General features: G+C 37.8%; 1 protein-coding gene and 1 non-coding gene across 2 annotated transcripts in view; one reads left to right on the top strand and one right to left on the bottom strand.

The window, feature by feature from the left end:
• The window catches only part of DSE (dermatan sulfate epimerase), a 141,360-nt gene that overhangs the window by 44,235 nt on the left and 72,503 nt on the right, over positions 1 to 24,622 (top strand). The window lies entirely within an intron of this gene.
• TRNAC-GCA (transfer RNA cysteine (anticodon GCA)) lies at positions 2,443 to 2,514 on the bottom strand. Its single transcript has one exon. It is a non-coding gene; the product is annotated as a tRNA-Cys (tRNA).

The following is a 24,622-nucleotide window of genomic DNA, read 5'->3' as shown; positions in this document are numbered from 1 at the left end:
TTAAAAACTTTTTATTGGAGTATAATTGCTTTACAATGTTGTGTTAGTTTCTACTGTATGATGAAGTAAATCAGCTGTACGTGTACATTATCTCCTCTTTCATGATGATCCTCCTCAGCACATCCCACCCCTCTAGGTCATCACAGAGCACCAAGCTGAGCTCCTTGTGCTACATAGCAGCTTCCCACTAGCTATCTGTTTTACACATGGTAGCATATGTAGGTCAATCCTAATCCTAAGGTTCCCACCTTCCCTTTCCCCCTCTCTGTCCACATGTCTGTTCTCTATGTCCATGGCTCTATTCCTGCCCTGAAAATTGGTTTATCTGTACCATTTTTCTAGATTCCACATATATGGGTTAATATACAACATTTGTTTTTCTCTTTCTGACTTACTTTACTCTGCATGACAGACTCTAGGCCCATCCATTTCTCTGCAAATGACCCAATTTCATCTCTTTTATGATTGAGTAATATTCTGCCATATATACGTACTACATCTTCTTTATCCATTAATCTGTCATTGGACATTTAGGTTGTTTCCATGTTCTGGTGATTGTAAATAGTGCTGCAATGAACAGTGGGGTACGTGTGTCATTTTGAATTATGGTTTCCTCATGGTATATGCCCAGCTGTGGGATTGCTGCGTCATATGAACAGGGAGTGGGAGAAAAAGGAATCCATTTGCCCTGTTGATGATGATGCCAATTGATAACAGCCACTATGGAGAGCAGTACAGAGATTCCTTAAAAAGCTAAAAATAGAACTAACTGTCTTCCTTTTACGTATTTTTACTTAGTGAACATTATTGTACTAATTTGTTTACATGTGTCTCTTATTACTAGATTCTAATATTTTTGTGGGAAAGCTCTTATCTTTGTGTCTTTATATCCCCAGCATATCACACAAATGTCTATTGAATGAATGGATGAACTCTTACCCTTGACACCTTGACTCACAATGGGCAAATTTCCATTTCAACTCTTTAACATTTTAACTCTTTAAAGAAAGATTGAAATCACTCTGCTCTCTTCTAGGGAAATTAAAGCCAAATCATGTTCTCAAAGATAAACGATTCTATCTCATCTTTCCATTTGAAGTGATTTGCAAACAATTCCACTTCTTGTTGCTCTATTCATTCACACACTATCCAAGTTTCACAAACTATACCCAGACAGTGTGCTGAAAGTTTTGTTTTCTTCTCCTCTTCTGTGTGCATTTAATCATAAACATCTCTCTCAAAATTATATTCAGCATTATAATTTGCATCCCTGCTATACATTTGCATTCATATGTCAACTTTTTTGGAATCCAGAAAGAATTTTGTTTCAGCTATACTTAGTAATTAAAAATAAATATCTGTTTTATAGGAGAAAAATCTAAAAATAGATATCTTGCAGTATATTAACAGAAAATACATTCCTGGGAGATGATATACACAGTACAAGATGCTACATGATGTGATAGATTTAATTTTAGCCAAAGTCTTGCTCATTTGAATGTAACAGTTAGTTATAACTTCTAAAAGTTGTGTTAAAAATAAAGATTATTTTAAAACTAATATTAAAATGCCACCTACCTGAGTGACATGTGGTCTGCTGTATTTGCTTGCAGCAAATTCTATTAGTATAATTATATTGTGCTCAAAATATCTATGTATTTTAGGCTAAGTTCATAGTCTTTGTTGCAAAAACAGTTAATGACTGTGATATGTATAAATATTTATGACTGTAATGAGAATAGCTAATAATAGTGATATACTGATAATGTGTAAGTTTAGATTTTGTCTTTATTGGGTATTCCTGGTTGCTCGGTGGGTAAAGGATCTGCTTACAATGAGGAAGACACAGGAGATGTGGTTTCCATCCCTGGGTTGGGAGAATCCTCTGGAGAAGGAAATGGTATCCCTCTCCAGTATTCTTGCCTGGGAAATCCCATGGACAGAAGGGCTTGGTGAGCTATAGTCCAGGGGGTCGAAAAGAGTCAGACATGACTAAGTGACTAAGCATAACACTGATAATGTCTAAGTTTAGATTTTGTCTTTATTAATGCAATAGCCCTAGCTGTAAATACTGTCATTATCTCTGTTTTACAGTAAGAAAGCTGAGGCACACAATAAATATTTGCTCAGTGTCACACAGTTGATAAATGGTAGAGATGGTACATAAATCTAAATAATCTGACCCCACAACTCCTGCTACCCACTGCAATGCCATGCAGTACCTCATATATATGAGGAAAGCATATATAGGAAAAGTTGCTTTGTGCAGGTTTTACTTATAGCTAAATTTTGCAATAGTATCATAGAAAGTGAAAGTGAAGTTGTTCAGTCGTGTCCATCTCTTTGTGACCCAGCGGACTGTAGCCCACCAGGCTCCTCCGTCCATGGGATTCTCCAGGCAAGAATACTGGAGTGAGTTGCCATTTCCTTCTCCAGGGGATCTTCCCTACCCAGGGATTGAACCCAGGTCTTCTGCATTGCAAGCAGATGCTTTAACCTCTGAGCCACCAGGGAAGCCACATATAGTATCATAATTCATCATTTAAAATCAGAAATGCTCTAATTGCAGAATTAATCTGGAAAAAAATGAAAATCAACATTATTACTGATTATTAGAGTGTTAAGGTCAAATAAAGATTTACAAAATTGTTCTTTGATGAAATTTGTGGTTTCAGATATATCATAAAAAATGGTTTTACCTACTTCCTAATGACTGTTTGTGAACTAAAATGTCCCATGTGATTTGCTATTTTTAGAAATAGCTCTGAGGACATCAAATATGTTAAGTCTGCTCTGATTTATGTAGACTTTTTACTCCTGCATTCAATAACACCTGTGGCAATTTGGGAGGACATAATAAAATTTGGTCTAAACACGAAGATTATCTTCAGGACTTGCAGCAGAAATTTTGCACTTACATTGATCCTGTCAGGTAAGAGAAACAAAAATAACCACAAAGGATAAACTTCATCAGTTCCTTTCTGTAACAAGAGCTTTGTTTTTCTTCACATCTCTGTTTTGTGTCCTGATTAACCTTACTTTTCTGGCTCTATTTACGTTTAATTAATATGCATCCTTTCATAGCAAAACATTTAAAATTTTGATCCTATAAATTAAGAATTCATTATAATTCATAAAGTGAACCAAAAATTACTTTTGGCATAAGTACAGAGAGAGTGGAAAGCTTAGCTAAGAAATCTGACCCATACCCAACCAGCATCTGCAGAGTTTTGTTACCTAATTTGCAGAATCCATGTAGCTTATTCCATTCACAAAGCCATAGAGTGACAGAAAACTTTTTCCATTTTCCAGCAAAATACTGTACAGGCAGCAGCATGTTTATAAAACAAAGCAGCTCTTGCCAGTTAATCAAGATTCTCCAGCTTCCCCTTGTCTGGAGACAAGGGGAAGGGTGCCTGGGCCTCTGCAGCCTTGCCCAGACATCCTTGCCTAGGTCCATCTGGAACTGTAAGTTCCTCTATGGTTCCAAATAGCAAAGCTCAATATTCCAGAAATGTTTGCTCTAATCCTGATTTGTCTCACTCACCCTGTGCTAGAATCTCAGTTCATCTGTATCCATTTACTAGTTAATTTGCTCCTGTTCAGGAGATAACTTAGTTTTTCTTGTCTATAACTGGGTGACAAAGTCCAGGATAGGATCTTCCACCCCAGTCCTGTCCATCTGTTCACCATATCCCATGGCCATGTGTCCTGAACTTTTCATCTCCCATAGCTGATGTGGCTACTTCACGCTTCCAAGAACTTACATAATGTTAAAACTTAGAACATTTACAAGTTGTCAGGGAACATGTACCCACCCACAAATAATAATCTTTTTTCTTGTTTTTTTCCCCAAAAAATAAACTATCCTTTTTTTTTTTAACTTTATGATTTATTTCAGTTGAATTGAAAAACCTCTCCAAAATTTTTTTTCAACACTGGAACTGGGGCTTGGTGAAGGGAAGTACAGTTCAGAAAGGAAAGTTCTGCTAACAAACTCATACATTTTTTTTTTTTTTTTGAGCCATGGAAACTATCATTTTGTTGTTTTAACATGGAGTGAAATGATCTGAGCTATGGTTTAGGAATATTAATCTGACTACTGTGTTTTGGATTGCTTGAAGAGAACAGAGTCATGAAAGCCAGTTGTAGGATCGATCTGAGTGAGAAAGTAATGAAATCTTCCCTTAAATAGGGAAGTAGTAGTGGAAATTAATAGGAAGAAGACAGTTGTCTGTAGAATCCGGCAGGATTTAACAACTAAGTTGGGGAGAAGGAAAGTCAAAGGTAACAGGTTTCAGGTTGCCTACTGCCCACTCTTGGTGCTAATGCTGTTATAGAAATATGGAACAACACAAGAATGAATCCATTCTGCAGTTAGGGAGAGAGTGAAATATCCAAGAAGAGATATTGAACCAGGCAGTGGAAATACAGAATTTATGTTATAAGATTTGAAAGTCTCTTTACCAACAGCTGTGAAAATGGATATAATTTCTGTGTGACAGTATATAGTATAGAAAGATGAGTTGCATGGGACTTTAAGATACATTCACTGAGGAACAAAGGATTGAGAAAGGCAAGTATACAAGCGGAATAGTCATGAAGGTGTAAGGGGACCCATGAAAAAATTTGTTCAGTCCCCAAGTCGTGTCCAACTCTGTGATGCAATGGATGGCAGCATGCCAGGCCTTCCTGTCCCTCACTATCTCCTGGAGTCTGCCCAAGTTCATGTCCATTGAGTCGGTGATGCTATCCAACCATTTCATCCTCTGCTGCCCTCTTCTTCGTTTGCCTTCAGTCTTTCCCAGCCATCAGGGTCTTTTCCAGTGAATCAGCTCTTCGCAGCAGGTGGCCAAAGTATTGGAACTTCAGCTTCTGCATCAGTAGTCCTTCCAATGAACATTCAGGTTTGATTTCCTTTAGGATTGACTGGTTTGATTTTCTTGCTGTCCAAGGGACTCTCAAGAGTCTTCTTCAGCACCACAATTCGAAATCATCCATTCTTTGGCGCTCAGCCTTCTTTATGGTCCAACTCTCACATCCATACATGACTACTGGTCCCATCACTTCATGCAATTAGAAGGGGAAAAAGTAGAAGCAGTGACAGATTTTCTCTTCTTGGGCACCAAAATCACTGTGGATGGCGACTGCAGCCATGAAATTAGAAGATGCTTGCTTCTTGAAAGGAAAACTATAACAAACCTAGACAGCATATTACAAAGCAAAGACATCACTTTGATGACAAAAGTTCGTGTAGTCAAAGCTATGATCTTTCCAGTAGTCATGTAAGTATCCATGAGGATACACATTCACAAAAGAACCAGTGAGGAGAGCTTCTTGCAGAAGGTTTATCTACCTGGGGTTCTTTAAGTCTCTTAGATATGCATATTAATGTTTTTAATCAAATTTGTTATATTTTCAGTTATTGTTTTTCAAATACTTCTTCTGCTGTCTTCTCTTTATCCTCTTCTTGTGGAACTCCCACTAGTAGGATATTGGTACATTTGACCACTGGTCTCTTCAGTTTAGATAGTTTTTACTGATCTGTCTTCAACTTCACTGATTCTTTCTTGTGCCATCTTGAATCTGCTATTGAGGCCTTCTAGTGAATTTTTTTATTTTATTTTTCAAATAAGGAATATATGCTTTGGTACTTTTTTTCTCAATTTCTCTCATGCTGCTGAGAATCTCTGTTTGTCTATTCATTGCTGTCATACTTTCCTTTAACTCCAGATCATAGTTTACTTCAGTGCTTTGAAGTAAATAGCTGCTTTTTAAAAGAAGTGTTTCGTATTTTTTGGCTGTAAAATTCAACATTTGAGGACAACCAGACAATGTTCCTATTGACTGCTTTATTTCCTGAATATAGGTCACACATTCTTATCTCTTTGCACATATGTCGTAATCATTATCTTGAAAACTGGATGTATTAGAAGTCCAATGCCCTATCTATTGCACCACAGAGCCTGACATACTAGATATATTGGGCAATATATCTCAGTCAGTCTGGATTCTGATTTTTGTTTTTACTTCTGAAGGTTATTTTTGCTGCTGATTTTGTTTGCTTGTTTAGGAATTTGCCTGGGTTAAATTTGTAAAAACTTTTTCCTCTGCCATTTGCTTGTGCTGATGTCTCTGCTCAGTTTTAAAAATATATAAATGTAGAGACTTCCCTGGTGGTCCTGTGGCTATGACTCTGCTCCTAATGCAGGTGGAATGGGTTCAATCCCTAGTCAGGAAACTAGATCCCACATGCTGCAACTAAGACCTTATGCGGTCAAATAAATAATTAAATATTTAAAATATACATATAGATATATGCAGAAATATGTGTATATTTACATAGATATACATGTACATCTATATGTATCTATACATTATATATCATATCTCTATATATGTGTATGTTGTATTATTTTACACAGAATTTACAGTCTTAGAAAATAATTTTTATTCATTTGCTAAAAGCTGCTCAAATTGGCTAATACTATTGAGAAAACAGTTTGTTTTTACATTGTGGCTAGTAGAACATTTGTTGTGATTGAGCATAAATTTGGGTTTTTGTCTACTTTTCTTTTTACTTCCATATAGTCAACACCATTAATAACTTTCCTAAAACAGAGATGTGAATGTTTTCTCCTTGCTGAATTCTCAGTCTCATGAATCCAGTCTCAGAACCCGGATTTTAACAGAATAGTCATCTGATTTTTAGTTTGATGATTCCATACTCAGATCTCCCAGCAGCAAGAGAGTAACCCTTCCTAGAACCATGAGAGAAAACAGTCTGTTTTGAGTATGGTAGAAGAGAAAAATAAATCTGATAACTCATGTTACATTTTAAAATGTGTATTTTTTATTTAAGAAAAGTGTTAATAAGTTGGAAAACTTATTAACATTTGAATTTCTAGGAACCATTTTTATAGCTGATTATAATATGATTAAATATAGTCTTATTGGCTAGATATATCACAACTACATTCTACTGTAATTTTACTATAGTAATGTTTGTTATTTATTAATAACTTCATTATTTTTGCCTCCTTATGAAATAGCTGCATGTATACTGAAATTTTTAATAATATGCCACAAAAAGATAAAAAGAATAAGAGTTATTGACCATCTTGGATTAATTTTTCATGAATGCAGTGTCCTCAAGTATATTCTTTTATAAACTCAGGTTTATCAATTTAATTCAAATGATCAGTCTTTGCTAATTAGTCCTCTCTGTCATCAGGTGTCCTCCAATTCTAATCTCAAGACTTTAGGAACTTTTGAGTTTGTAGTCAGAAAGCTCCCTGGTAAGCATGAATGAGACAAAGGTCTTGAATGTTCATCTCAATTCTGGTAGAACCCAGAGAGTTGTCTCATACATTTTATCACACATGTTTCTACTGACTGCGGTTCTCCTATCCCAGAGAGCTTCTCCTTAGTTTATGAGAACTTTAAGTCCCATCATTAAACCTTTACTAATTGCATGTAACCTCTTTGGGTATAATTAGTTTCCACTGGACTGTAACCGAAGCCCATTCCAGTCTCTATTCATCATCTGGGAAAAGTTAGAATCTCCAGACCTCAATTTTCTGTTTATAAATATGTAAAATAAAAGGGTCAAAGTAGATGTCTAGCTGTAATGTTTCATAATTTTATGTTTATATATTTTTGGGATCAGTATCTACATACAGTGGTGCCTTGCTTAATGTTACTTTGTGTAAATTGGCTATTATTAATATATATATATGTCTACACATTGTCTATCTACATATAGCTTCCTAGGCACAACCAATTTTTTCAGGCTTTAACTTATCCTGTTACTATGTCCAAGTATCAATTCATCTAAAATGACCAGTTAGAACCGTTTCTTCTCTCAATCATAAAGATTCCCCAAACATAGGACCTGCCCTCAAAGAATCTCTCAATATGTACTGTTGACACGAGTCATTGATCCTCATTTCTAGACTTTGCATGGAGGTAGCTGTGCTAGGAATGTTGGTTCTGAAAAGCAAAAGGACTTTAAAAATCTACAGGGTCAGTGCTAGATAGGGTAGAGGCCAGTAGCTCTGAAACTGGGTAGTAGGAAATAGAGAAACAAAAAACAGGAACTTTGGGATTCTTTGAGGAGCACACTTTAAACCACCACAGCCCAGATGTTCGTGCTAAAGAAGTAAGAGGGCCAAGGAGAAAATATTAGTCAGGTCTGGAACTTCATTCATTCCAATAACATGCCTGGCAGAGAAATCACTATCCGTTTTGCAACATAACCTTAGGCCAAGTCTGGGCAGGCTTTGGGAGGGCAAAAAAGTTGCCTTCCACAAACTGACCTGGCTTGCCAAGCAATCCACACACATGCCCCACACATGGAATCTTCCTTCTTTCCTCTTTCCTATCCTCTTTTCATTCGTCCTTCATCCTTCCCTCTCTCTATTCTCTTCTTCCTCTTTCTCCTTCTCCCTGCTCCCCTCCTCCTCCTCCACATTCTCCCTTCCTTCTCTCTCTCTCTCTTTGTCCTTCTCCAGAATAATCTGTGGGATTGTGGAATGTGTTTGTCAGACAAGTTCATCAGGGAAGGTTAAGAATAAGACAGAGGCATGAGTCTTGTGGTCATCATAAATGCTTGGGCTTCTCTACACCTTAATCATTTATTTTATCTAAGCACTAAAATGTTGGTCTTTACTAATTTATAGTTCAAGTACACATATTAGTAAATGTCTTTGTGTGTATGTGTGTACATGGAAGTGTATATATCTGTGGGTTTGTCTTTATATAAACACTGATGGATATTTTTCCAAATGAACTGGTGCTGACCTTTATTTTGTGTTTAAGCAGAAGGAACTTTATGTTCTACTTTTCCTCTGGAGAGATGGAAAGACTACTAAGGGTGGTGGTGGGGGGCAGATTTGTGTGTGTGAGTGTGTATTAGGTAATATTTAATGGGAAATTTGGGGATATTTTCCTTTGTCATGGTCCAAATAAACCTGTTTATGTCATGATTACTGGGAATAAATATCTTTCTTCATGAGGGCCTTCTTAGTTTCCAGAAAATCTTGTAAATGTTTATCAGTAAAGTCTATATAGTAGACTTTGTTTCATTAATAATAATAGTTACCTTTGAGAATCTGCTCTGTCTGGCATTGTGTCTAACACTTTACTTTATCCTTATAAACTTGCAAGATGGGCATTAATATCCCCGGAACACTGAGATTTTGGAATGCTAAGCAATTTTCCTGAGGCTATCGAGCTAATAAATTGTACAACTGTTACTTGAACATAGATTAACTATCTCTATCCATAGGACATTTGCCATTATGACATAGAGGTACTCAGGTAGATGTGGGACTTATTTTATAATTATGAGAGCTTCTCTATCAAGATGTTTGCTTTTTGTGAACTTTAATGGCCAATGAAAATTAATTTGATTATTATTATTATTTTAAGTTTAAAAAGTCTTAGAAGCAATCCAAATCTAGTGATATGTTTTCTTAGATTCTTAGAAAAGGTTTTAGAGTATACATAAGCAGCCTTCAGATACTGAATCATAAAGCTTATCTGCTTTAAAAAGTGTTGTAGTGTCATTTTCTAGAATCTAGACTACAGATAACTTTTAAATATATACCTTTATTTGCATTATTATATAGAGGTAATATTTTCTGATACACGGTCCTTTTCTTAGAGAGAATGAAGATAGTATTTGGTGTAGTCTGCACAGGAACAGTCTTCCTCATATTTGTCCTTGAGAAGTTAGGGTGTGTAGCAGCACTGGGTTCTTAGGGAGAGATAACGGGCTCAGGCTGCTGGGGTCCACCTTATTGACAACTGTGCGATGCTTAGTGAATACTGCTAGAGATCTGCAGTGGCTGCAAGGGCTATTGGGTCCTCAATGACGCCTCTGGGTCAGGTGGCTAGAAACCAGGGAAGGCAGCAGTAGTAGCTGGCGCAGATGGTGTGATACACTCGGCCGTGGGGGCCTGCGGCAAGTGCCTGTGTAGTGGTGGAGTCTGGCTGCAAACACACACACAGTGGTGAGGGTTAGGAGCCAATGGCAGCTTCACTAGAATCTACAGGGGCCCTGGCTGCTGGCCTGCTCTTCTGTGTCTCCAAGGTCCCCTCTAGGTAGGCACACTTCAGGAGGTCTTTTCTGTCAGTAAAATGGAGTACTGTGGGGTGTTTCAGTCTGATAAGTTCTCCCAACCACTCTGTTACCACTCATTGGAAGACATCTGAAGATGAGAATATGTCAGACTGAAGGCAACCAATCTAAAAACAAATGTTAAGCAGCTCAAAAGTTCTATCACCACAGCTACAGCTCCAACAAGTCACCAGTTGGCAGAGCAGAATCTGGCCTTCTTTGTTTTGCAACATCAGCTCACTGTTTTGTTTTGTTTCTTAAATACTTTTTAACTTGAAATTGTCCTCCATAACTGAAAGCACCCTTTGCTGTCAGGATTAGTCTTGAAATCTTCCAGCTCACTTAGCAGACAAGATAGTCCTCTCTGGAGGGTCTCTGGAGGGATTGCTAACCATAAATCTCTGTTTCCCTTAGGCCAGCTACCTCTGGACAGCATGAAGCCTCAGTTAGGTCGGTAAAAAGGTTTTAAACACTCCTCTGCAGATTGGAATGAACTGGCTGCATCTCAGATTTATCTAGTGAGATTTTTAAAGATATGATCCATGCTCAAGGAATGAGATGTGCTCAGAAATATTTTTTTTAAAGTTCCTCTAATAATTTTGATGAATAGCCAGGCTTTGGAACCATGACTCATAGCATCGAAGAGAAATGTAACTCCTACTCCTTCCTATTTGTGAACTCCACTCCTGTCAATAGCAGTGTTGTCCAAAATGGGAGATGGCCGCCACTAGCAACACACGGCACTTGTGAGCACTTGATGTCACACGGCTACTTGAGATTTCAAAGGGGTGTTGAAATAACAATATTTCGGACATACTGGGTTAAGGGAAAATTTTATAAAACCTTATTTCACCTGTTTGTTTTGCTATATTTTAATGTAGCCACTACACATTTCAGATTACCTATGTGGCCAGCATTATATTTCTTCTGGACTGTCCTTATCTACAAGGCCACAGCTACCACAGTTCAGAAATCTTGAGTCACAAAATTCTAAAGGTGAAGGAATCATGTAGATGATAACAAGCTTTCATTTCATGAATGGGGTTATTGGCACCCAGTTGGGTGCAGTGACTTATTCGTGTCCCTCATTTGGTGGGAGAGCCAGAAAGTAAATACCTGGCTCTCCATCAAGTGCCTACCTGACTTTTCCCTCCCACGAGGCCTGTGTTTGGCTGCAGTAGCCACACTGAGTGTTTCAGGACTCCTCTAATTCTGGGGCACAGAAAGGCCTACTAGCCTCAGGCTCTGCTGCCATCTCTGCTCACCCAATCTCTCTTCATAGCTGGTTGTTCTTGTTGTTCAGTTGCTCAGTCGTGTCCGACTCTTTGATGCTTCCAAATTCATTACTAAACAGACGTATTTGGGCCTCAAGTTAACGTCTCCCGCTTTCATCATCTCACGTTAATTACTGGTTTTGACATCCACAGGGAGCTGTGGTTTTAGTAAGGTCTTGGTATCTTTCCAAAGCATGGCTCGGAAAAACAAAAACAAGAACACCAACCAACTGAAAAAAAGAAAAAGAAAAAGCAGAAACAAACCCCTTCTAGCTAATTGAGAAGTGTGAACCTTTGAAATTCATTATTATTTTCCCTCCCAGCATTTACTACATTTTGATTTTCTCTGACATCCACAAAACAATGTTACTTCTCCAGTACTAGTGCATTCTTCGGAAGGATCAAGTACTGATGGGTGGTGAGCCACTCCCTAGCTTCTGCCCTTTAGCTGTGAAAACAAATTATTTTTTACATGGCATCAAGATAACCTTGCTTATATAAGACTTTTTTTTAAGCCAAAAAATATTTTTCCTTCTTTCTCATCTGTTAATAAACTATTTGAGAATTTTAAGTAAATAGGTAGCATCCAAAATATTTCTAGAATCCATCACCCTGCAATAGGAATATTTGCTGCTCTGAATGGTACATTCCAGGGATCCACTTTCCCAGATGATTCCAAGCCTGTTGCAGTCTACGTATGTACACGTCCCAAAATGTATGAAAATCTGTTTGTGTATGTATGTATGTCAAAAGTCTGAAGATACAGGGAAATACCTGGCTGAAGCCTTTGCATTTTGATGTATATTCTTCTGGATTCCTTAGGTTTAAGATGAGCTGTCAAGTGCAGAATTTATAGAGTAATTAATCCAAGTCACTGATAACTTAAAATGCCCCAGGCAAATAAGACTAGGTAAATAAATCTTGTTTTAGGATTTCTTAGAACTAGGTCATAAAATGCTTTCTAATTTCAGTCCATCACTATCTAGTTGAATCCCTGCCACTGGCAGAAGGCAAGCAAGTTAAGTTCTCTTTCCCTGGTTCCAAGGCCCTATATCCAGTGCAGTAAAAATTTCTGATCATTACCCTATTTTCCTCAGAACTTCCATGTGTCTTTCGCTGTTGCTGATTCTTCTTGACCATAGAGATATTCACCCTGTGAAAAGACATAAAAATAATAATCAATAGATGACTGTTTTAGAGATTTACAGTATTGACACCATCTGCAACAGCAGTCTACGGCCTATGCTTGTATGTATACTACCATACAATTATTTATAAATGTAGGAGTCTTTGACAGTCTTAACTTTGTTGAGGGAAAGAGATATTCTTTGCTGATAAAAAACCTGAAATGACGTAATGAAGAAATATGGCAAGTCTGGGATGTGCAGTCCTTGGAAACCTTCTTCCCAGTGGCAGGAATGATCATCCAGGTGGACCTTCTCTTTGATGAACTGATTACTTCTAAGGTATGGGAAAACCCTGGTGCCTTACAGCTCTAACAATTGCTAATTTTATTGGTGTATTTAAAAAATACATAATCTTCCTGTTAAAAGATCTATGTGACCCTTGGAAAAATCTTAAATATAGTGTATTGCTTTAAAGAGGGGACTCTTTAGAGTCTCTTGGACTGCAAGGAGATCAAACCAGTCAATCCTAAAGGAAATCAACTTGAATATTCATTGGAAGGACTGAAGTTAAAGCTGAAGCTCCAATCCTTTGGCCACCTGATGCAAAGAGCAGACTCATTGGAAAAGACCCTGATGCTGGGAAAGACTGAAGGCAAAAGGAGAAGACGGTGTCAGAGGATGAGATAGCATCACAGACTCAATGGACATGAACTTGAGCAAACTCTAGGAGCTAGTGGAGGAAAGGGAAGCCTGGCATGCTGTAGTCCATGGGGTCGTAGAGTCAGATATGACTAGCCACTGAACAACAGCAGCAAATTGATTTAAACCTTATCTGTGTTATTACTGCTCTTTCCTTCTTCTCCTGCCACTCTGAACAGACTTCTCAGTATCACACGGTATCTGTTTTTAAGCAGACTTGCCTCTACTTCTCTTTTTAAAGCATCAAGGCATCTTCTTACGTGTTTAGTGGTCAGATTTATGTAGATTAGAAAGAATACAGAAGCCACTGTTTCAGTTTTATACTTCTGAGAGGTCTATATCTTTAAACTTTGAAAGTAAACATAAACAAGATCTCTCTCCATGTACACAGAGACCACCAGTGCAATGTTTTTAAGCTGCAAGTCATAATCTATTTAGTGAGTTTTGAAATCTATTTAGTCAATGAAAATCTTTCTTTTTTAATGGAACAGACTAAAATAAACTGGTTTCTGAAACTTTGTTTTATTCATACCTATTTCAGATCTTTATTATGTATCTGTCTACCTAGCTATTATTGATATCTATTTTCTATCATCTCCTCTATCCATATTAGTTTTAGTTTAAATAAAAAGGTTTGAGGAAAATCTGCTTTAAAGAAACTGTTAGAAAGATTATTAGATTTTTTAACAATTCTTATGATTTTCTAGTAGACTAAATAGGGAACACTTCCTATAAGTTTGCATATATAATGACATCCTCTTTTTATAACATCTTCCTCCCAGAACTCCATGTTGGATATTTTGGGGGAGTTTGGATATTTGGGGTTTTTTTTTTTTTTGCTTTTAAAAACTGTGTGTAGAAAGATGAAAAATGCTTAATGCTGAGTCTTAAAGACACCTAGATCTATTGTTAGAGGCCTTTGGATCCCGGCTCAAAGCTCTCTGGGCCAGATTCAGCTCATATTCCTCCTTACTGATACCATCTAACAGAAGAAACAGGTGGAATGTCAACTGCTCACAGTCCTTGCCTTGGTGGGTACTGTCTGTTAATGGTGCATCATATGAAAGAGGTTATGGAAGATCAGGGACCTATTCAAATACTATCCTTCATGTATCATACTTCAGGCATGTATCAATACTTGGAGGTCAGTAGCCAGTGAACCTTGTTTAAAATTCTGAGCAATAGGGACTCCAAACCAACAGAAATTTAAAGCGAAAACTTTATAGTGATATGGAAAGCAGAGCATAATTTCTAAAGGAGTTGATATCATGAGAATTATTGCTTCCCTATACAGTTCTGATACTGAAGTCTTCCACTCAGACTATAGAATCTGACACTTCTTTCATTGTCCATCCAGAATAATTGAGCTGTGATTTGTCATCTCAATGTCTAGATAATAGAGGTCACGTACAGAGATAGAAACCAACAATAACTTATATTTTCTTCATTTCAATTCAGTTCAGTTCAGTCGCTCAGTTGTGTCTGACTCTTTGTGACCCCATGGACTGTAGCACACCAGGCCTCCCTGTCCATCACCAACTCCCGGAGTTTACTCAAACTCATGTCCACTGAGTCAGTGATGCCGTCCAACCATCTCATCCTCTGTCATCCCCTTCTCCTCCCACCTTCAATCTTTCCCAGCATCAGGGTCTTTTCAAATGAGTCAGTTCTTCGCATCAGGTGGCCAAAGTATTGGAGTTTCAGCTTCAGCACCAGTCCTTCCAATGAATATTCAGGAATGATTTCCTTTAGGATGGACTGGTTGGATCTCCTTGCAGTCCAAGGAACTCTCGCGTCTTCTCCAACACCACAGTTCAAAAGCATCAATTCTTCGGTGCTCAGCTTTCTTTGTAGTCCAACTCTCACATCCATACATGACTACTGGAAAAACCGTAGCTTTGACTAGACAGACCTTCATTGGCAAAGTAATGTCTCTGCTTTTTAATATGCTGCTTAAGTTGGTCATAACTTTTCTTCCAAGGAGAAAGAGTCTTTTAATTTCATGGCTGCAATCACCATCTGCAGTGATTTTGGAGCCCCCTAAAATAAATTCTGTCACTGTTTCCACTGTTTCCCCATCTATTTGCTATTAAGTGATGGGACCAGATGCCATGATCTTAGTTTTCTGAATGTTGAGTTTTAAGCCAACTTTTTCACTCTCCTCTTTCACTTTCACCAAGAGGCTCTTTAGTTCTTCTTCACTTTCTGCCACAAGTGTGGTGTCATCTGCATATCTGAGGTTATTGTTATTTCTCCTGGCAATCTTGATTCCAGCTTATGCTTCATCCAGCCCAGCGTTTCTCATGATGTACTCTGCGTATAAACTAAATAAGCAGGGTGACAATATACAGCCTTGACATACTCCTCTCCTGATTTGGAACCAGTCTGTTGTTCCATGTCCAGTTCTAACTGTTGCTTCCTGACCTGCATACAGGTTTGTCAAGAGGCAGGTCAGGTGCTTTATTAACACTATTCTCCTTATTGGGGAAAGGAAGATACAGACACTGGTGGCAGTTCCTCATAAAACTGGCAAATAAAACTTTTTCATATATTTCTGAACTGAGAAAAAAACATAATAGTTCTAACTGACAATGCTTCTTTTAATAAAAACAAAAAGATTATATTTAATGTGATATTTTAGCAATTTTCTCACTGAAAGCGAACAGTGGATTTTACCCAGTTTCTTAGTAATGACCAAGTTTCTTAGTAATTTAATAATGACGATTATTGTCAGAATCTTACAAATTTCAGTAGTCGTTGTGAGCCATACATGATCAAATTTAAATACGTCTTTTTTTCCTGTTTATAACTTTGGTTTAGCTACTATATTCATATATTTTGTCTCCTATATATAGTAAGACCATAAAGAAGGCTGAGTGCCAAAGAACTGATGCTTTTGAACTGTGGTGTTGGAGAAGACTCTTGAGAGTCCCTTGGACTGCAGGGAGATCAAACCAGTCAATCCTAAAGGAAATCAATCCTGAATATTCATTGGAAGGACTGATGCTGAAGCTGAAGCTCCAAGACTTTGGCTACCTGATGTGAAGAGCTGATTCATTAGAAAAGACTCTAATGCTGGGAAAGATTGAAGGCAGGAGGAGAAGGGAGCGACAGAGGATGAGGTGGTTGGATGGCATCACCGACTCAATGGATATGAATTTGAGCAAGCTCCAGGAAATAGTGAAGGACAGTGAAGCATGGCATGCTGCAGTCCATGGGGTTGCAAAGAGTTGGACACGACTGAGCAACTGAACAACAACTATACATAGGAAACACTGTTTTAATACTTAGCAAATGCAGTTTAATACTGAATTGTGACATTAGGACGGTTTTTGGCTTTCAGAGAATGACATCTAAAGATCAAGAACATACAAAAGTTACTACTATTCTTTCACACTCAGAAATAGAAACTCTGTAATAGAGATCTTTCATTTCAATACAGTATATATAACAGGTGATATGGTTAAGTGGAAACAGCTGGGTGTTTTGCAATATTATTACAAATCAGAATTGTCTAATGCTTCCGTTTCATTGCAAGCATTTGTTAATCTCAGCTCATTTGTGGTTCTAAGTGTTGGTATTGTTTGCTTTGTTTCATAAAATCGTATCTGTTGAGTTGTGAGGCAAGATCTCTTAGGTTAGCATTCTCTCTGGTTGCTAGGTCACGGTCATTCTTACTGGTATCCAATAAAAGCAAAAGCAGTATGGAAGCATTGCTTTCAAACAATTTTCCACCAAATTATGTTTTGCTTATAAACTTGCTTACAGAGAAGAAATATTGCCACATATCTGCATATGAAAAGAAAGTTACATCTTGACATGTTTTATAATATTTTATTTGTAATTTCCCTTTAATGTTTTTACTTGCTGAAAGATGCAGAAAATATTTGAAAGCTAATTTTTGAAGGAGTTGTAAACAAAGGTGACACCATTATCCCACTTTGATTAGAGCATGAATTTCTGAGTGGATGTACCAATTCAGTGTTAATTCTCAAGTTGCTGTGTGAGCATTAGTATGGATATTGAACGTATCCATATGTTTGAAAATGTTGTCCCCTTGGCCTCATCAGAACAGCATTATGATTAAATCAAGTGCTCAAATACTGTTCTTAATAACTCTGCTGTTAGACCCAGTATTATTAGGAAGATTGATAGTTTTGATTCATTAGTTACTTGTTCCTCTCTGATGAATTTGAAGTTTTTAAATAGTACATGTGCCTGAAGAGAAATGACAAAATATCAGTAGCGTTTTTCTACTTTTGTGTGCTAACTTTTCTGCTGACAGAATTACAATTAAATTCACTGGTCAGAGCTCTGGTGATCTGAGATATTTTAAAATGTCAGCTTTCTACAACTATTGTTATAAATTTGGGGGGGAAATGGCATCCACAGTTTTTAGCCTAGAGCCATTTATATCCTGGTATCAAAAGAGATTTTAAAATTATATAAATGAATATAAGTGTTAATACTAAGAAATACCCTTATTTCCTTTATTTATACAGTTGAATAAACTTTTCTGAGATTTATAAAATAATCACATTATGTTTGTTTTTTGGAATTACTCCTGGTCTTCAAATTTGTAAGATTCTTTTAAAATGTCTCATAATCATCTGGCTACTACCCAAACCCTCCTTTAGTTTTGTACTGTGGAAAGACATTTGACCATCAAATAGATCTTTTATTTTTATGAAGAATAAAGTGAAAGTGAAGTCGCTCAGTTGGGTCTGACTCTCTGTGACCCTATGGACTGTAGCCTGCCAAGCTCCTCCATCCATGGGGTTTTCCAGGCAAGAATACTGGAGTGGGTTGCCATTTCCTTCTCCAGGGGATCTTCCCAACCCAGGGATAGAATCTGGATCTCCCACACTGCAGGTGGATTCTTTACTGTATGATCCACCAGGAAATCCCCTATGAAGATATATAGTCCACTATGAGTACTAGCAAAATAGTACTATTAAAATAGAAATTGTCAAAATAATTTAGGTTTCATGCATCATATAATCAAGTAATGAAAAGAGACTAACAACTGTGTTTGTATCTGAAACTACAAAATAGAGCTATCTGATCACCCTCCTTTTGATGTGTATTATCTAGATTATTATTATTATTTTATCTATATTATATGTATGTCACTGTATTAAAATCCACACTATTTTAAAACCAAAAAGATCCTTAGAGATCTTCTACACTGGAAGTTCTCAGACTGGAGTCACCTGCAGAGCTTTAAAACTTGCTTAGAGTAGGCATCCTGTAACAAATCAAAATTTCTGGGATAGGGCCCCAGGCATCAAAGGTTTAAACATTCCCCAAATGATTCAATGTGCAGCCTAGTGTAAGAATAAGTGGTTGAAGCCAGTAATTCTCAAACACACCGTGCCTATGAACCACCTGTAGAGTTTGTTAAAACATGGACTTCTGGTCCTTACTCCCAGAATCTGGGCTTGGAGCTGACATTTAAAAAAATCCCATGGTTCCCAGAGGAGAGGGGATAAGTGGGGAGGAGAGATAAACTGGAAGATTGGGATTGACATATACACACTGCCACATATAAAATAGAACTAATAAAGACCTACTGTATAGCACAGGGAACTCTATGCTCTATAATGGCCTATATAGGAAAATATGCTAAAAAGGAGTGAATATACATATGTATAAGAGATTCACTTTGCTATACACCAAAACTAACACAACGTTGTAAATCAACTATACCTCAATAAAATAATTTAAAAAAACTTTTTTTTTAAGCCCCAAGTTCCATGTACTGAATTGTATCCTCCCACCACCCCAACTTACATATTGAAGCCATGACCCCATGTGACTTTATTTGGAAATAGGACTTTTAGGAAGTAAAGTTCCATGAAGTCGTAAGGGTGGGGTGATAATCCAATAGGACTTGTGGTCTTAAAAGAAGAGGAAGAGAGAGAAAGATCTGTTTCTCTCTCTACATGTGCATGCTCCAAGGAAAGGCAGTGTGAGGTTATAGCAAGAAGACAGGAAGAGAGCTCTCACCAGAAACTGAATCAGCTGGCACCTTGACCTTGGACTCGCCAGCCTTCAGAACTGTGAGAAATAAATTTCTGTCATTTAAGCCACCCAGTCTCTGGTTTTTTGTTGTGGCAGCCCAGGCTGACTAATATACCACGTAATGCTGATGCCAGCAGTCCATGAGCCACATTTAGAGTACTGCTAGCCTAGGCTGCATTCCCCAGAACTTGTTTTAATTTGCCTGAGGGTACTGTAGGGTGTCATTTTTTAACGTTTCCTGGGTGATTCTAGTGTATAGATAGAATTGAAAACCACAAATCAAGCCCAGTTTCTTCAACTTGTAGCTAAGGACACTGAGACTCAAAGAGGTTAACTGATTTACCCAAGTTTTGAATGCAATTGCTGAATTTTTCCAAATTTATAGGAAAAAAAAAATTTATTCTGGGGTCACACTGCTGGCTTCTGAAAGACTTAGTCCTAGAACCCAGTACTCTCAGTTTCTAGTATTAACCCATTCCCTTTTTCCCAAACAACATTAACATTTGTTTAATTCAGGCAGATCCACTTTCCTTTACCATGATAATACAATCCAAGAATGTTGTAGTCTGTACTCTGAGTCTGCTAAAGAACAGTTGCTGTTTGTTGCAACATGCTTTAAGACTGAATAGAAGGTGAGATCATACACACACACACATGAATATGGGCTTCCCTAGTGGATCAAGCAGTAGAGAATCTGCTAGTAATGCAGGAGCCATAGAAGTTGAAGTTTTGATCCCTGGGTCAGGAAGATACCCTGGAGGAGGAAATGACATCCCACTCCAGTGTTCTTGCCTAGAGAATACCATAGACAGAGGACCCTGGTGGGCTACAGTCCATGGGGTTGCAAAAGAATCAGACATGACTAAAGTGACTTAGCAAGCACATATACATGTATATGAATATACATGTGGTTGACCTTCACACCATAATATTAATTTGCTCACCATGAACAGAAACACTGGTACTGTCCTTCTTGTATAATAGCAAGAAACTTAGAAAATTGACTTGAAAAATAGAAAGATGAAAATTTAAGACTTCTGAATACCTTAAAATCCCAGGTACAATGTGAATAAATTAACAAGATGGGTAAAAGTTTACTGAAGATTTCACCCCAAGGACAAAAGTTTGGTTCGGTAGCAATTGCAAGTATGTGGTACTGAGCTTACTTTGCCTAAATCTCAGTGGAAAATTATATCATGAGTAACCTATAGCATCAAATTTAATGATAATAAATGTGCTATTTTGAGTAGGCATTTGATTTTTCCCTAAAATAAAGCTTATTTCTCCTTATACATTGACATTCTGTTAATGGAAAAAATGAATCTTGACATTTTAAAATAAATTGCCATAGTTCATGTGAAATATGAGGACCTCAAAAGAAAGAAGTTAATTGTGCTTTTTGGTCAATGATGCAGCATGAAGAAGTGGGAGAAACAAAGCTTGGCTAGAAATCAGGAGGACTGAAGTCTCTTCCCATCCCTATCAGTAATTAGCAGCAGGAACTGTAACAATGACCATTTATGGTAACCTCAGTTTCTTTGTAAGATGAAAGGGTGGGTATTATTCCAAGTTTCTTTCTACCTTCATTGTATAGATCATAAGCACCTCTAAGGAATGCTGCTTTTCTGTCAAACTTTACTTGGGTTTTTAAATTTTGTTTCCATTTGTCCACAAAGAGTAAAAATGCCCACTCAAAATTTGCACCATTTTAAAATAAAAACTAACACAGAAGAAGAAACGATCTGTATTCTTTGGAGTCAGGTTAGAAAAAGATGTTGAAAAATACCACTGGATCACATACTTAGCTTTAATATCAGTAAACTGTCAATTATTCCTCATCTAAAAGATGCTATACATGAAAAGCAGACAAGAATTGCATTGCTTCATACAGTTAATCTCACCAGTAGAAGAAAAAGCCTGAATAGCCTGGCTATTGGAATTCAGTATTTATAATACTTGGGCAGCAGAAATGTGAAATGAACATTACAATCTGAAAGCAACTTCACTAGTTCAACCAATATTGAAATCAAGTATCACTTCCCCAAACTGCATATCCAACAAATGTATTTAGAAATAAACATATTAGTGAACTGATATAAATGAAACTGATCTTTACAATATTTTATACAATTATTAAACCAGGAGAAGCATGGCAAATAAACAAACCTGTTTTTTAAATCTAATGCTTCATTTGATTCAAGTGCCCATTACCCCTATAGAACAGTGGTTCTCAAGCTTTCTCTACACTGGAGTCATAGGGCTTTAAACACCCCATTATTATGCTTTGATTGGTACAGGCTACAGTCTGGGCATCACAAGTTCTAAAAGCACCCCCCACCAGGTAGTTCTAAAGTACAGCCAAGTTGGGGAACCATTATTGCAGAGTATTGGTTCTAACTTTGGCTGCATACTGGAACCATCTGTCATCTTAAAAAGAATATGGGAGGCCTGGACTTCATCCTAGAAAGAATTAAATCAGAATTCTGAGAGTAAGTCTGAGCATTGGTGTGTTTTAGGTCCTCCCCTAAAACAAATACTAGGTGATGTTAATGTTCAGCCTTAGGGTGAGTTACTAGTACAGAACACTGCCTGAGTATTCCTCATGGCCTCCCAAATACGTGAGTATGAAGTCCCATAAGGTTTGTCTTCCATGTTGGTGGAAACCTGGCATAAACTCAACTACTTTCAGCAGGGCTGTGAGGGGGTGGGTGCACGAAGAGAGACGTAAGGCTATTTCTTGAAATAACAGACCATAACAATACACGGACATTGGGCAATCAAATTCCTGGGCCATGAACCTGTCCTCAGAAATTTCGTAACATAATTCTTCACTAATTATACTTTTCTAGAAAAAGCCAGAGTTTGGTAAAAAGAGGAGAATTAAGTACTACCTGAGCACCTGAATCGCCCAAATTAAAAAGTCTCAGTAAATATTTATTTTCTAATCTTCTCAGTGATACCCACATTGCTTTACCATTCTCAAAAGCCATGTTCAACAGCATGCTAATGCAGTCAGCAGCGGCAGGCATCTGAGAATGACAACTTGAATGTTGACATGGCATACAGACTAAATTTGCATAACACATGAAGGTGGGGGGTAGAATTATTCAATTATGTCGATGATACCTAACATGTCAAGCTAAAGGGGCCTAACTTAACATATGATTCTATTAAATTTTATTGTGCAAAGTGCTGAACAAACTATAATGGGAATAGGCCGGGAAGAAATATTTTGGAGAAGACATGAAAACATCTTTACTGCTTCAGAATTATAGTAGGTTACAACATAGGAGTCAATAGGGTGACATTGCTCCCATAATAATTCCTAGGATTTACTTGGGAAAATACAGTAATTAGAACAAAGCCATTAAACATTTGCGTTATTTGAATGAAACCTTGAATTCCATTTTTGGGGGTCAGATTTTGAAACGAGCAATGGCAAAGTAAACCACTTCCCAAGGGCTTTCAGAAAAGAGCAGGAAAAGCTGATGGAGTTGGTAGATATCCAGGCAAATTGAAGTACTCTCCCATGGAATTAAGGCTACATGCATCCTGGAAGACTCAAGAGGGCAGGATTGCAGATCTTTTGAGTCCTACTATATGGGGGGCCGTTTGCAAGAGGTGGATGTCACTCAGAAGCAGATTTCCAGGTCAATTTACAGCAAAACTAGGGGCAAAGGGGAATAGACAGTGGGTACTATCTCCTTTGAAGGTTTCTTAATCCTGGTTGCACATTCTGATCGCCAGGGAAGAGATTTTAAAATGCTGATGCTTACATGTTAGCCTTAGAGATTCTGATTTATTGGTCTGGTGCGGGGTCCTCATTAAAAACTATTTTATCACATCTCCCCCACTGATTTAATGTTTTGGGTTGGAGAATCACTGAGTTAGATAACTACTTATGGGGAGGTTAAATAAATCAAACCAGATGCTTTTTCTAAGGTCTCTTCCAAATTTTGGAAAGTAAGTAGAAACAACACTTATGGGTTACATACTACAGCTAGACCCTTTCACAATTAATCTTCTCTAATAGCTGAATCAATACATGTAATTCGCTTAGCACAGAATCTGGCATGTAGCAACTCTCAAATATTTGATATTCTTCAATGGAGGTATTATACCTCTATGTTACAGTTAAGAAAACCAAGGCTCCAGTGTTAGCTTTCCAAGGACCCTTGTAGTAAACTGCAAATGAGGATTATCATTATTATTTATTTCGGGCTTCACTGAGTCTTTGCTGCTGCACCCGGGCTTTCTCTAGTTGCTGTGAACAGGAGGCTACTCTTTGCAGTGTGCAGGCTTCACACTGGGATGGTTTCTCTTGTTGCACAGCATGGGCTTTAGAGCACTGGCTCAGTAGGCAGTTGCACCCGGTAGTTGTGGAGTTTAGTTGCCCTGTGGCATCAAGGATCTTCCTGGACGAGGGATCGAACCTGTGTGCCCTGCATTGTCAGGCATATTCTTAACCACTGGACCACCAGGGAAGCCGCTCAAATGAGGATTTAAACCAGATTAAACTAGTTTTAAGTTCCAGAGCCCCTTATCTCCTCCACCATCAGTGCCTAAAACATCTGGAAGTTTATGCAAATCAGTGGTGTACTTGAGCGAACATTTAATACATTTAACAAAACCACTTCCTCTTGACCATTTTGTAAGGAATCTCTCTTCAAATGCAATTGCTGGAAAAAAGCAGCAGAAAAGTCGACATCCACATTTTTTTTTTCCTTCTAATGTGGCCTGAGGAAAACTGGAGGTCTTGAGAGCCTCTGAGGGCCGGGAAAATGGATGGAAGTGGTCCTTTAGAAGTCCTAACGGGAGAGGAGAAGGGAGAAAAGCACTCCTCTCCGGTAAAACCTCTCTAGTGCTAACGGATGGGTGAACATCTGTCACTTCTGTACCTTGTAGCTTCGGTAGTTTAATTACATGCTAATACTGAGGGAGGCGAAGTTATTAGCCCTGGGATGATGGCCCTGGTCTTATCTGACACCTTTCTGAGGCCAGGTTGAACTAGGCTGTGTGCAATGGCTGCTTCAAGAAAATGCAGGAAACTTCTCTAAAGGCTGTGACTACTAAGGTTGCAGCTCGTCCACCTGAAAAACTCGGATGACAGTCTCTCTCTCTCTCTCTTTCTCGTCCACCCAGGCTGGGAGATAGGGTAAATTAAATTTCTTCCCGAGAGCTGTATATTTCGAATGTTCTGTTCCTGACACTTAACCTTTGATTACAATCTGTTTCGTCTGTAGAGTCTCCTGCTTTTGATTTACTGTATTTTGTTCGAACGGTTAAAGCGAGAACTGCTTCCAAATAGATGATTTCCTCCCTTCTCTCTGAAGAGAGTAAAAACCGAATCCGGGAGAAACGGAGGAGTAACAGTT

Source organism: Giraffa tippelskirchi, chromosome 9, assembly GCF_054371585.1.
Source record: "Giraffa tippelskirchi isolate mGirTip1 chromosome 9, T2T-mGirTip1v1.2.pri, whole genome shotgun sequence".
NCBI classification, from domain to species: domain Eukaryota; kingdom Metazoa; phylum Chordata; class Mammalia; order Artiodactyla; family Giraffidae; genus Giraffa; species Giraffa tippelskirchi.
This window is presented reverse-complemented; position numbering and strand designations above follow the sequence as displayed.